Here is a 15,038-nt window from a genome sequence, read left to right on the forward strand (position 1 = left end):
TGTTTAAAAGTGTTATAAAATTAACAAGATTTTTTAACCCCCTGTTAAAGTTGTATGAGTAAAAGTTTCAAATGAGTACTTGAGTGTATAAATTCACCAATATTTCAGCATAATATTAAAAAGAAGTACAATGTGGTTAGTTATGATTTTAATTATTATAAAAAGGTATGTGTCACAGAAACAACCTCTTATGATAAATTAAAATAATAACATTGTAGTATGTAGCAGTCACAAATATTGCTAGTTTGTTGCAAAAAGTTAATGTCCAGCTGTGTTGCTATCACTTTGTTTTAGAACGCAGTAAGACTTTCTTTAGTATTTCCTTAGGCAAGTCAAGTCGGCCTGCCCGCTGGCATTCTCCTACCTGTAGAAAAGTCAACAATGGACTTTTGCAGTGCCTCCCCAAGGCTGTGTGCATAGCGCAACCATCTATCCTGCCATGGTGATAATAACCTACCTGCATAGAAAAAACTGGTGGCTAAAACCCTATTGATAACATTATTTTAACCGGAAATCCTTTTTTCAGAATGAAAAGAAATATCAGAGACACTATCTTATCTTAAGAGCCTGAACTAGGCAAACAATTGGGACAGGTTGCAAAGTCCTGGCTGCTCTATCAAATTCTTCAATGATGTTTAGTTGGGTAAAACAAAACTATACTCTCTGCGTAATTGATAAAGTGCAATGTTTTCTCATGTTAATGTAGTTTGTAATATTGTTGGAATACTGAAAATCATCTCTCACTTAGTCTCAAATATTAAAACCATTGTATATATTAATTGGGAAAAGTCCTTCATGGAAGTAGGAAAACCTACAGCAAGCTGCTTTTAAAAATAATAAAAGGAAGGTAAATTGTGGACATTAACTTAGCCTATGAATTGGATGTAGCAAGCACCAATATTGGCTTTGGGTGGAGTTTGTGGTGAAGGCAAACTTTTAAACAAGTAACCCTTGGGTTTTAATCACAATTCTAAAAAGAGGCCAAAAGCAAAATATAAAGAAGCAATTGTGCACAGAATAGGAGGTCCTGCTAAAAGTGAAAGACTTAACCCAATAGTGTCCGGTCACTCTAAAGACTGCCATCCCTATTCAGGGGTAGATTGCAAATACTAAAAGCTAAACAAAAAATGAACTATTATAAATCACCCTCAAATTATGAAAAACCATCTGGAATACCTGCTAGTAGTAACAGGGAACTGTCTGTCATGTCCCTGCCCACTCCAGTAACATCCCTTTTAGGACTGTTGATGCAAATGCCTTTGTGAAGATCCAGGGCCCTACCACTGAAACCTGAGAAGAGGCAAAAGTGGCTCCACTGAAAAAGTGAACATCAATGAGCCATGGCCAGAAGAAGAAAAGGCATCTGGATACCAGTGAGAATGATGCAGATTTGGCAGTCATCTTCTGAAAGTCAATTATTGCTACATAAGAATTCTTGAAACGTCTATGGTGTGGAACACGGGACATGGGGTGCAGCGATGCCCGGAGATGTACTCACCAGACGCAATGGATGCGACATGATAATGGGGGAGAGTGTTACTGTGGGGGGAATGGTGGGGTGGGGGCGGTGGGGGCGAATGGGGACCTCATTTTTTTTATGTAATATCTTTTAAAAAAATGAATGAATTGAGTAGAATTTAAAAAAAAATATTTGAGACAAAGTGGAGGAGAGTAATTGATGTTTTTTTTTAAAAGATTTATTTCATTTATTTCTCTCCCTTTGCTCCCCCCAGTTGTCTATTCTCTGTGTCTATTTGCTGTGTGTTTTTCTTTGTCCTCTTCTGTTGTTGTCCGTGGCGCAGGAGTCTGTGTTTCTTCCGTTGCATCATCTTTTGTCGGCTCTCCGTGTGTGCGGTGCCATTCCTGGGCGGGCTGGGCTTTCTTTGGCGCTGGGTGGCTTTCCTTGTGGGAGCACTCCTTGTGCGTGGGGCTCCCCTATGCGGAGACACCCCTGCGTGGCAGGGCACTCCTTGCGTGCCTCAGCACTGCGCATGGGCCAGCTCCACATGGGTCAATGAGGCCCGGGGTTTGGACCGTGGACCTCCCACGTGGTGGACGGATGCCCTGGCCACTGGGCCAAGTCCGCTTCCCTCCTTGATGGTTTGATTTCTAGGGTTGCTGGCAGTGACTGGTTTCTCGCTCTGCTGGAGTTTGCCACAAGAGGTGAAATGAAAGTGGCTGCGCAGCAGTGGTGCGCCTCCTGCCCCGAGTTGCCTTCTGACAACACAGCTTCTGGGTGAATGCTGTGAGCTGCCCCCAGATAACTTGCTTGTGCAAGTCAACAGGTTGTTGCCTAGCATCATTTATTAGGTGGTGTTTCTGTAGCTCTTTGAGTTTTCTGTTCCTCCCCGTTATCTCCCTATTCTATCCTGCCTCACAATACTTCAAAATGGTTTGTTTTCGGCTATAGAATATGTTAATATTGATATAAAATATTTTTAATAAACTCATATCCAATTCTACATTAAAAAAAAAGAATTCTTGAAACGGACTAAATGCTTTAGTGGACTGCTGCTTATAAGCATCTTGGGACTGATTGGAATCATTACAGCTGCTGCTACTGTTGTGGTAGCTCTACACAATCAGGTTAATGATTTAGAATTGGCTGTTTTGCATATTGGAGATCAATTGTATTATTTAAACTGAAGGGGATTGAAATGTGATTGGATCTTCCTTTCTTCTCTCTTTTTTTTCTTTTTTCTCTCTCTTGTCCCTCATTTTCTTCTTATTTTATTTTATCTTAACTATACAATAGGTGCTGCAGGGAACACATCACATTTGCTGGGATTCCTCATCCTCCACTGCCTCATTTCTGTGTGAATAGATTTTATTTTGGCTACCTACACTATCCCCTTTCCCCTATATCTTGATATCCTCCATCATCTACTGTCTCTCCTATATTCCACCTCCCTTTCTTTGATCCACAAAGTGTCTAACTCTTCATTTCTAATACCTTAGTTTTGTTTTCTGTCTGTTATCCACTCTTGAAACTATTGCCTTTCTTTTCTCTTTCCCTCTCTCACGAAAACAATAGCTTTTTAATTCATACCATATTCTCCCATATTCAGTCGACTACCTCATTATAGGTACTCTACCTTGTGCTATAACTCTACACAACTTACTTGAATCTAACATCCATCCTCCCATATCTCATATTGTTGCGCTGTTAACATATATCACCATTACTACTTTACACTTTTTCCTTGCTTACACAATTGCCTTTCCCCGGCCCTAATACTTTCCTTTAAAGTGAACTCAACCAGCAGTAAGAAATTAGAATACGAAGAACAAAGTGACAAAGAGGAGATATAACACTTACACAAAAACAACAGCTAATTAATCTCAAAGACTATACAAAGAAGCTAAGGAACTGATTAAACCCGTCAAGATAAAATGATGACCAGACAGCAACAAAAATCTACAAACCAAACCAGTAATCAGGAAAACATGGCTGAATCCAATGAACAAACTAAAAATCAGGAAGGGGAGTAGAACTTCGCACAAGTAATGAAAGATCTCAGAACATTTATCACCGACATATTTAATGAAGTAAAGGAAGAGGTTAACAACATGAAGACAACACTTGGAGGGAAAATTGCAGACATATGCAAAAAGATAACAGATATGATGGGAATGAACACCACAGTTCAAGAAATCAAAAATACACTTGCAGCAAATATCAGCAGACCAGAAGAGGCAGAGCAGAGAATTAGTGATGTGGAAGACAGTACATCGCAAATCAAACAGATAGTAGAATTGGTCCATAAAAAGACAGAAAAAACCCAGCTAGGATTTAGGGACCTGAATGATAATGCAAAACGCTCAAACATATGTACTATAGGCATTTCAGAAGGAGAAGAGAAGGGAAAGGGGTCAGAAGGACTGTTGCAGGAAATAATGGATGAAAACTTCCCAAATCTACTGAAAGAGACAGATGTACATATCCAAGAAGCACAGCGCACCCCACTCATCATAAACCCCAACAGGCCTACCCCAAGACATATACTTGTCAAATTATCCAATGCTCAAGACAAAGAGAAAATTCTAAAAGCAGCAAGAGAAAAGAGAACCATCACATACAAGGGAAGCTCCATAAGATTAAGTGCTGATTTCTCATCTGAAACCATGGAGGCAAGAAGGCAGTGGTATGATATAGTCAAGGTGCTAAAGGAAAAAAATTTCCAACCAAGAATACTCTATCCATCTAAATTAGCATTCAAATATAATGGAGAGTTCAAAATATTCGCAGATAAGCAGAAACTGAAAGAGTATGCCTACAAGAAACCTCCCCTTCAAGAAATTCTAAAGGGAGTTCTGCAGGAAGAAAGGGAAAAACAGGACAGGCTGAGTTGGAGGAGAGTGTAAGAGCAACAAAAAAGACAAAAAGAGAAGGAAAAAAAAAGCAAACAAAATATGACAAACACAAGTCCAGTCAAAATATGGCTAACAAAAATAATTCCTTGAAAGTAATAACACTGAATGTGAACGGATTAAACTCACCTATCAAAAGATTCAGACTGGGACATTGGATAAGGAAATATGACCCATATATATGCTGTCTACAAGAGACACATCTTAGACCCAGAGACTCATGGAGGTTGAAAGTGAATGGCTGGAAAACAATCATACAAGCAAACAATAACCAAAAAAAGGCTGGAGTAGCTATATTAATATCAGACAAAATAGACTTTAAAAGCGAAACAATTGTGAGAGACAAAGAAGGATACTACATTTTAGTGAAAGGGACAATCGGTCAAGAAGATCAAACAATCATAAATATTTATGCTCCTAACAAGGGTGCCTCTAAATACGTGAGGCAAACGCTGGAAAAACTAAGTGAAAGAATAAGATGCATCTACAATTATAGTGGGGGATTTTAATACACCACTATCAACGCTTGAGAGAACATCTCAAAAGAGAATCACTAAAGAAAAAAAAAACTTGAACAGTATATTAGAGGAGCGGGATCTAATAGATATATATATAGATCATTACACCCAAACACAGCAGGATACTCATTTTTCTCAAGCGCACATGGATCATTCTCCAAAATAGACCATATGCTAGGCCACAAAGAAAGGCTTAATGAATTCAGAAAGATTGAAATCATACGAAACAATATCTCTGACCACAGTGGAGTGAAGCTGGAAATTTGCAAGGGACAGAGGCCCAGATTTCACACCATGATTTGGAAATTAAACAGCACACTCTTAGGAAAAGAGTGGGTCAAAGAGGAAATCTCAAAAGAAATCAATGACTACCTTGAAACAAATGATAATGATAACACAACATACCAAAATTTATGGAATGCAGCAAAAGAAGTACTGGGAGGGAAATTTATAGCCATAAATTCATATATCAAAAAAGAAGAAAGAGCAAAAATTGAAGAACTAACTGCACATTTGAAGGAATTAGAAAAAAAAACAACAAAGTAATCCAACAGGAAAAAGAAGGAAGGAAATAACAAAGATAAGAGCAGAACTAAATGAAATAGAAAATAAGAAAGCACTTGAAAAGATACACAGGGCTAAGAGCTGGTTTTTTGAGATGATCAACAAAATTGACAACCCTTTAGCGAGACTAACAAAGAAAAAAAGAGAGAAGATGCAAATACACAAAATAAGAAATGAGAAAGGTGATATCACCACTGACCCCACAGAAATAGACTATCATAAGAGGATACTTTGAAAAACTATATTGCAACAAGAATGACAATTCAGAGGAAATGGACAAATTCCTAGAAACACATAAGCAGCCCATATTGACAAAAGAAGAAATTGATGATCTTAACAAACCAATCATAAGTAAAGAGATAGAATCAGTCATTAAAAACCTCCCAACTAAGAAGAGCCCAGGGCCAGACGGCTTCACAGCTGAATTCTACAAAATATTCCGGAAAGAACTAACACCAATCCTGCTGAAATTATTCCAAAAAATCGAAACAGAAGGAACATTGCCTAACTCCTTCTATGATGCCAACATTACCCTAGTACCAGAGCCAAACAAAGACACCACAAGAAAGGAAAATTAGACCAATTTCTCTAATGAACGTAGACGCAAAAATACTTAACAAAATACTTGCTAATCGTATTCAACAAAAAATTAAATGAATTATACACCACGACCAAGTGGGATATATTCCAGGTATGCAAGGATGGTTCAACATAAGAAAATCAATCAATGTAATACACCATATAAACAGATTGAAGGAAAAAAATCACATGATTATATCTATAGATGCAGAAAAAGCATTTGACAAATACAGCACCCTTTCTTGATAAAAACACTCCAAAGATCGGAATACAAGGAAATTTTTTGAACATGATAAAGAGTATATATGAAAAACCTACAGCCAACATTGTTTACAATGGAGAAATCCTAAAATCCTTCCCTCTAAAATCAGGAACAAGACAAGGATGCCCATTGTCTCGCCTTCTATTTAACATTGTCTTAGAAGTACTTGCTGGAGCACTGAGGCAAGAATCAGATATAAAAGGCATTCAAATTGGAAAGGAAGAAGTCAAAATTTCATTATTTGCAGATGACATGATCCTATACATAGAAAACCCTGAGAGATCTACAACAAAGCTTCTAGAACTCATAAATGAGTTTAGTAAAGTCGCAGGTTATAAGATCAATGTGCAAAAATCAGTAGCATTACTGTACACCAATAATGAGCAAGATCAGGAGGAAATCAAGAAACAAATACCATTCACAATGCTAAATAAAAAAATCAAATGTTTACGAATAAATTTAACTAAAGATGTAAAAAACTTATACACTGAGAACTATACAAGACTGTTCAAGGAAATCAAAGAAGACCTAAATAAATGGAAGAATATTCCTTGTTCATGGATAGGAAGACTAAATATTATTAAGACGTCTATTCTACCAAAACTGATCTACACATTCAATGCAATCCCAATAAAAATCAACACAGCCTTCTTTAAGGAACTAGAAAAACTAACTATGGAATTTATTTGGAAAGGAAAGAGACCCCCGATAGCCAAAGATATATTGAAAAAGAAAAACGAAATTGGTGGAATCACACTGCCTGACTTCAAAACATACTACAAAGCTACAGTAGTGAAAACAGCATGGTATTGGCATAAGGAGAGACACACAGACCAATGGAATCGAATTGCAAGTTCTGATATAGAACCTCATATATATAGCCATATAATATTCAATAAAGCCACCAAACCCTCTCAACTGGGAGAGAATGGCCTATTCAACAAATGGTGCCTGGAGAACTGGATATCCATATGTGGAAGAATGAAAGAGGATTACCATCTCAAACCTTATACAAAGATCAACTCAAGATGGATCAAAGACCTAAATATAAGAGCCAAGACCATAAAGACCTTGGAAAGCAGTGTAGGGAAACATCTACAGGACCTTGTAATACGAAATGGCTTCATGACTATCACACCAAAAGCACGAGCAGCAAAAGAACAAATAGATAAATGGGACTTCCTCAAAATTAAAGCCTTCTGCACCTCAAAGGAGTTTGCCAAGAAAATAAAAAGGGAACCCACACAATGGGAGAAAATACTTGGCAACGATATATCTGATAAGAGACTTATAACTTGCATATATAAAGAACTCATATATCTTGAAAATAAAAAGATAAACAACCCATTTTAAAAATGGGAAAAAGATTTAAACAGACACTTCTCCAAAGAAGAAATACAAATGGCTAAAAAGCACATGAAAAAATGCTCCAAATTGCTAGCTATCAGGGAAATGCAAATCAAAACTACAGTGAGATACCATCTTACTCCCATAAGATTGGCAGCTATGAAAAAAACAGAAGAATACAAATGCTGGACAGGATGTGAAGAAAGTGGAACACTCATCCACTGCTGGTGGGAATGCAGAAGGATCCAACCATTCTGGAGGACAGTTTGGCAGTTTTGCTAAAAACTAACCATAGATTTGCCATATGACCCAGCAATACCGCTGGTGGGTATATACCCAGCAGAACTGAAAGCAAGGACACAGACCGATATATGGACACCAATGTTCATAGCAGCATTGTTCACTATCGCCAAAAGTTGGAATCAACCCAAATGCCCATCAACAGATGAGTGGATCAATAAAATGTGATATATACATACAATGGAACACTACTCGGCTGTAAGAACAAATACACTACAAACACATGTGATAGGATGGATGAATCTTGAGAACCTTATGTTGAGTGAAGCAACCCAGGCATTGAAGGACAAATACTACATGACCTCAATGATATGAAATAAGCAAGCTGCCTCAGACAGCTAGAGACTGGAAGATAGGCTTACAGGAAATCGGGGGGTGGAGGAAGGATGTGAGCCGACGTCTGCAGGGGTGGAATCTATGATGAGTTGGTGGTAAGTATGAGCACAAAGAAGAGATAAAATGGGGGCAAGGAGTTGCCTTTGGGTGGGGCTTTGTGGGTTTGAGGGGGGTGCGGATGGGTGGATGGGTAATATTGCCAAAAAATTGGGGGGAGGGAGGGGCAACATACGAACATAGGAGAGTGTCAGGTGTTGGTTGAGAGTAAAATGCTGAGAAAATCGTATCAAAATATAATTAGGAGGGTTACCTGTTTAGGATGCTCGGAGGAAATGGTCTGATGTGGGACGGACTCCTGGGGAATGTCTGAATGCTCATTTTGCCAGGGTGGGTTGTACCATTGGGTAAAAACCAAGTAGTGAGAGTTGGGGTGGACCAACATCCGGGGGAGGACTAATGCCATCAAATAGAGGGAACTGTATCTCTCGAGAGAAAGGGTGGCTCCCAGGGCATTAGGGCAGTTGAGCAAGTCAGGCCCTGAACACTTTTTCAAGTATCTCTGGACGTGGCTCCTCAGGAAGTGGAGATGGCTGTCACTGTAGGCCCCAAGGGGAGGGGAAAATGGATGTTGAATGGATGGAACCAAGGTAAATGTGGGGATAAGAGAGGAGTTTCGTGAGAGTACACAAGGATGGATATAAAACATGTAATATTACACAAAAAACATATAGGGGATGACAGACTAATAATGTAAACCATAATGTAAAACATAGGATAACTAAAAATTTAGAATACTGTATATCCTAAAGTATGGACCACAATGTAAGCACAGGTGTCACCTTGTTTGAAAGCTGTTGTCTCAGAGTCTGTACAACAGTTTAAGTAAATATGATATGAATAAGTTATAAGATTATCGCTGTGGAAGAGAAAAGGTTTTATGGTGGATGTGCGGGAGTACTGTATATTGTATATATGAATCACTGTGATCTAAGGCTCTTGTGAAGAGCAGCTCAATAATTATGAAAAAAGAAAAGAAAAAGATAGGATGTAGAATTTTTCCAAATTAATATGTATTCTAGATCTAACCTTTAAACTTATCGCTATATTCCATTTTACTAGTAAGGGAACCTGGCATTATAATGGGCTTCACTTTTCAGGAAGTTTTGGATCACAGAGTGGTTCAACAATGGCAGCGGAGGAATACTGGTATGGGATGTTGTTGACAGGCGATATATGGTTGACAGGGAGTTATACAGGGCATGTGTCCAGGGTGCACGGTAATGTTTGGATATACTCATAGTGGAAACAATTAAAAACAACAGCTGGGGGGTACTGGGTTCCTGGCCAGAGGTTCTGTCGTGGTCCCTCAGGGAGCAGCAGCAGTCCCCCAGGTGCAACGGTAAGGACCAAGAAGGAATGAGGGTCCAACAGTGAGCCCCTGATACTAATGATTATGCTTGTGAGCCTATACGCCTGAAATAAGAACAAGGACTAGAGCAGCACTGTGCCTAGGAGTTTACTCCTGACAGCCTTCATGTTACTCAAATGTGGCCCGTCTCAAAGCCAAACTCAGCATGTAAATGCAATGCAATCCCCCCAGCATGGAACATGACACCTGGGGATGAGCCTCCCTGGCACCGAGGGATCACTACCAAATACCAGCTGATGATGCAACTAGAAAATGACCTTGAATTAAAGGTTCAACGTGGTCCAGCAGAATATCCCTGTCTACATATAATAACAGGAGTTTAAAATGCTGTTTAACCTAAGTTAAGGGGGAAATGGAAAGGAGAAATGAGTTTATATGGCTATGAGTCTCTAAAAAAGAGTCTGGAGGTTGTCACAAGGATTGCCCTTATGCACACCTGAGCAGAGTCTCAGAGACAGATAAAGTAGATACAACCCCAGGTATTGGTTCTTTTGAGGGCTAAAGAGACCCACGGGTTCTATGGTCATGGCAGATGGGGTTCACTGCCATGTCAGTTGGCCCTTCTTTGGAGCTGGTGTTTCCGCGTGATGGAACTGGGCTCAGATGGGATCTCTTTTCACAAGTCTTTCATGCTACTTTATGGGAATTGTAGTTGGTGCTGGGGTTTAAGATATATCTAGGGGATTTGAATCTCTGGACTGACAATATGATAGCCAGGCCCTGAGCCTCAACAGACTTCAACTCCTACACTCTGATTTATTGGACTTACCCCACTCAGCTAACATGGAGTTGAAGAAGGTCAACCACCACACCATGGAGCCTAGAGTGCCTACAACTGAAAGCAGGAGGATTGCATCCAGTATCCATGTGGAATTTAAGCCCCTCTTGACATAGAAGTGCAATGGACACAACCAATCCAAGGTCCACAGAGAAAATGTGGCATTGGTGTGGGAAAAGTGGCCATGGTGGCTGCTGGGTGCGGGGAATGGGAGGAAGAGATGAGATGTGGAGGCGTTTTCGGGACTTGGAGTTGTCCTGGGTGGTGCTTCAGGGACAATTACCGGATATTGTAGATCCTCCCAGGGCCCACTGGATGGAACGTGGGAGAGTATGGGCTATGATGTGGACTATTGACCATGAGGTGCAGCGATACCCAGAGATGTACTTACCAAATGCAATGGATGTGACATGATGATGGGAGAGAGTGTTGCTGTGGAGGGAGTGGTGGGGTGGGGGTGTTGGGGTTGAATGGGACCTCATATTTTTTGAATGTAATATTTTTAAAAAATGAATAATAAAATAAAATAAAATTGTCATTATAAAAAAAAAAGCGTCAAATGCGGTGGGAAATGTCACTCACCCTGCACAGAGGAGGGGTCCCGGTGGAAGGCTGTCCTCCTGGGACGCAAGACGGCATGTCGCGGTTCACAACTGGACGTGGCTGTCGGCAAACGGTCGTTTGGCTGCGGCGCCGGGTTCGGACAGTGTGGGCGAGGCACGCAGCTTCTGCTCCTGCCAGTGCTGTGCCAGCGTGGCTGCTAGCGCAGCAGGCCGGGGGCGCACGCCGGGCTGAGGTGGGAGGAGGCGCTCTGTCGTGCCAGAACCTTCCAAGAGTCCGGTTACACACCTGTGCCCAGTGGCAGTGCCCCTGGGCCTGCCCTGGGGGAGGCAAGGGCAGCGGGTCAGGCTGGGGCTCCCTGGGCAGGGCGCGGTCTCTGCCCACCCCCAGGAGGAGCCAGATGCCGTGTCCCCAAGGGAGATGAGCCCCTCCCCATGGAGGGCCTGGCTGTGCCCCCAAAAGGACTGGCACTGCCCTTCCCCCGCCCCCGCTGCCCACAGGCTCCACCCCACCCGCTCAGCCGGGACACACGGCGTGCCTGCAGGGATCCCGGACCCTGCGCAAAGCCAGCACCCCTGGGCATGGGAGGGGCACGGGCAGATGCCCCAATGTGGTCTAGGTCCCTAAAAGGTGGGGTGCCTCTTTCTTGGTGGCCATCAACCCAGCGTGCCAGCAGCTTGTGCCCCGTCACGGAGCTGACACCCCCAAACCACTGCGCCCAGAGAGGAACCTCATGGAGAAGGCACGACCCCGATTTTCCTAGGGTCCGCGGTCCTCTTGCGGCCATGCACCCTCCTGCCGCCCACTCTCCGGACCCATCAGCAGTGTCCCCAGGCCCCACCCTGGGCGTCCGTGGAGTCCCGACGCAGGTCAGCGCTGCCGCCCTCCTAGGGCAGACACCTCGATGGCCTCCTGCACGTTGGGACCGTCCACCGTCTAAAACACCTGCCTGCCAGGTGCAAAGGCCCGCCTGGCTTTGCACTCCTGAAGACACTGGAACACCACCAATCATCGCGGCCCCACTCACAGCAGCCAAAAGGTGGAGGCAGCCAGGTGAGCCTTGACAGGTGCATGGGTCAACCAATGGGGTCCACCCAGCGGGGGACGGTCACTCGGCCTAGGAAGGAATGGGGTTCTGACCTGGACCGCACAGACGCCCCCAGAAGCCTTGCGTGAAGTGGAAGAAGCCAGACACGAGAGGCAGAGTGTGCATCTCCCCTGGTAGGGCATGGCCGGAACGGGCACCTTCCCGAGGCACAGAGCAGACGGGAGGCGCTCTGGGGCCAGGCAGGAAGGGGCGTTACTGCTCAGTGGGTGCAGTTCCTGGTTGGGGTGATGAAAAGCCTGGTACCCGGTGGTGGCGATGGTTGCATGGCATTTGACCCGGACCCGCCCGCGGGCCAGGCCAATACGACAGGATGTCTCCCGTCCGACCAAGCTCGGGGATCTAGAAACAAAGCAAACGACACAGAGACGGGGACAAGAGACACGAAGAATGGAGGCAAGACAGGATTCTGATCAAGCCTCGTTTACTGGGGGTAAAACACGAGGATATATAGAGAGGGAAGGGAACGTGTCCATGGGTGATAGGCTGGTCTTGTGGGTGGGAGACGTCCAAGGAGGGGATTGGCTGAAAGTTCGTGCCGGGTCTGCAGTGTTTTGCGCCTTGCACATGCGTACTGCTGTGGTCACCTGAGTTGCAGCGGGAAGGGGAGAACAAAGAAGCAGGGAGGAAGAAGAATAAGGAAATGATAGGGCAGATTTGTGAACTCCGCCATGTCGTGAGCTCCGCCATGTTGTGGGAGGCTGTAGATAGGTCTCACAGCGGGTGGCTCCCCACAGGTCCCCCTTCTCTGTTTAATGTGTTATGAATTGAAGAGAGGAACAGCCAGCGACGGCTCATGATAGAGCAGGGCTTATTTTCAGCAGTGGCATGTGGCTGAAAGGTGCTCCCGTGCTGAAAGGGGGGCTGTGCCTGTTTTAGGTCGGGACTACACCCAGTAAGCAATTTGTCTTACCCGTCATGCGATCAGTCTTACCCGTCATTGGGAATCATGGCAGCAAAAGGCCATGTCCCTGTCTTAGGTTGACTGATGGGTTAGTCCAGTTGCCCGTCATTGGCTAACCAGTCCAGCGCCTCAGCAGATGGCCTGCAATTACAGTAAGCTATACTGGGGAGCTTTCATAAGCCGTGTGTGCCAAGCATGGTGCCGTGAAATTGGGTGGCATGGCTACACCTGCCCTGGTTTTGTTAGGCCGGAGTGCCTGTTGCTCGTTTGAGCCGCTGGATTTTTGCCGGAGCTGTTCAGTGATATAGATTTAAACAGAGAAGGTTAAGCCGTAATAAAAAGAGGTTTAGACCGTTATTGCATTTGCTCTGGCAGCCATTCTCGCTCCCCAGTATTGCTGAAGGCAGGCACTGTCCTGAATGTCCCCAACATCTCTTCCCTTTTTCTCTAAAGGGTTTGGAGGAGGAATGCTCGCTGAGCATTCTTCTGGCATTAACCTGCTGGGAGAAGTAGAGGCCTCATTCCCCATGTTGTTTGTGGCTCTGTTTTTCTGGGGAGGGGAATTTGGGGTAGGATTCACGCAGAGCGAATCTCTTGTTTGCGCAGAGCGAACCCCTATGCTAATGAGGCATGCTTCTCAAGGCGCTTGAAAATGGCCTTTTCTTTGTTTTGGCCCTCCTTTACAGTGCTTTGCCTCGCACCCAGCGGTACCAACCTCAGCTTGTGCGTTATTTTTGCCCGGTGAGGAGCATACTTTCAAGTTTTATGCTGTTCCCGTAGGAGGGGGCTGGACAGCACCCAGGTATTCTGGATTTATGCCTCGGTCAGCAAGATGGAGTTGATGGTAATGTACTTGAATGGGCTTGCTCAGAGCAAAGTCAATTTGGTCCTTGCATTATGTAGAGAGTTATCACTAGGATACTAGATAGAAAAAAGAGTTATTATGAGGATACCAGATAAGATATAAGACAACATAAGAATTTACATTTTTAAAGGTTACAAGTTTGTTTACAATATAGTTTCATCTCAAAAAACATATATTCTTTGAGGTTAGAGGTTTCTTACAGCATTATATCAGGTTGGGGGGCTTTTCGCTCGTGAGGGTGAGTTGCTGTTTTAATTAGTGTAAAGATATACCTTGATCAGCAAGGTTAAGTCGGTGATAATATACGTGAATAGGTTTGCTAAGAGCGGAATCAATTTGGTCTTTTACTAGTTGTATAATTCTTTTTATGGCCCAAGGTGCAAAGGATATTATAAGGAGTATAGTTACTAAGGGGCCTAGTATGGGGAGTAGATATGGTAGAAATCCCTGGAGTCCACTCCATATGGGGTGGTTGACTAAATCCCTTCTTCTTTTCTCCAGGTCTTCTTGAAGCCTTTTAACTTTATCTCGAACAATGCCAGACTTGGCATAAAAGCAGCACTGTTCCTGCAGAGCTAGACATATTCCTCCATGTTCTGCTGTAAGCAGATCTAACCCTCTCCTGTTCTGGAACACTACCTCAGCTAGAGAGTCTATTTGATCTTGAATATCTTGTATAGTGCTCGACAAAGCCTGGATATTACCAATTAATTGCTTAGATAATTTTGTATATTGGGTAAGAGCGAGTCCTAACCCCGCAGTACCAGTGGCTAGGGCTCCAGAAATGCCTAAGGTAACAAAAAGTGGGGTAAGTTGCACAGCTCTCCTAGAGTGGCCGGGAATGTAGTCCATGCTGGGGACAGGTACAGGTTCCGTTCCATTAATAACACTAACATCGGGGAGGAGGAGGACTGGGAGGGCAGTATCCCTTCCCGCGATTCTCGTATTTTAACATTTTGCTCAACAATACCAGATTTATATAGTAGCAACATTCTTCCTGGGAAAAGGCAGGTTCCTCCTTTTTCAGCTGTAAGTCAAGGGCCTTGCGGTTTTGTAAAGCTGCTTGGGCGAGGGAGGTTAGTTGCTGCTGCATAGAGTTAAGAGACTGCGCACTGGGTT

At 43.3% G+C, this 15,038-nt stretch overlaps 1 long non-coding RNA gene across 12 annotated transcripts in view; it reads right to left on the minus strand.

Annotated features, from left to right (window-relative positions):
• Positions 1-15,038, minus strand: part of LOC131279953 (uncharacterized) — a 165,215-nt gene that overhangs the window by 104,449 nt on the left and 45,728 nt on the right. For 11 of the 12 annotated variants that reach the window (XR_011649837.1, XR_011649828.1, XR_011649836.1 and 8 more), the window contains one exon: positions 11,067-13,975. This is a non-coding gene — a long non-coding RNA (uncharacterized lncRNA). The remainder of the gene's footprint in view (positions 1-11,066; positions 13,976-15,038) is intronic. The other variant, XR_011649830.1, reaches the window with a different exon arrangement.

This window comes from Dasypus novemcinctus, chromosome 10 (assembly GCF_030445035.2).
Source record: "Dasypus novemcinctus isolate mDasNov1 chromosome 10, mDasNov1.1.hap2, whole genome shotgun sequence".
NCBI classification, from domain to species: Eukaryota; Metazoa; Chordata; class Mammalia; order Cingulata; family Dasypodidae; genus Dasypus; species Dasypus novemcinctus.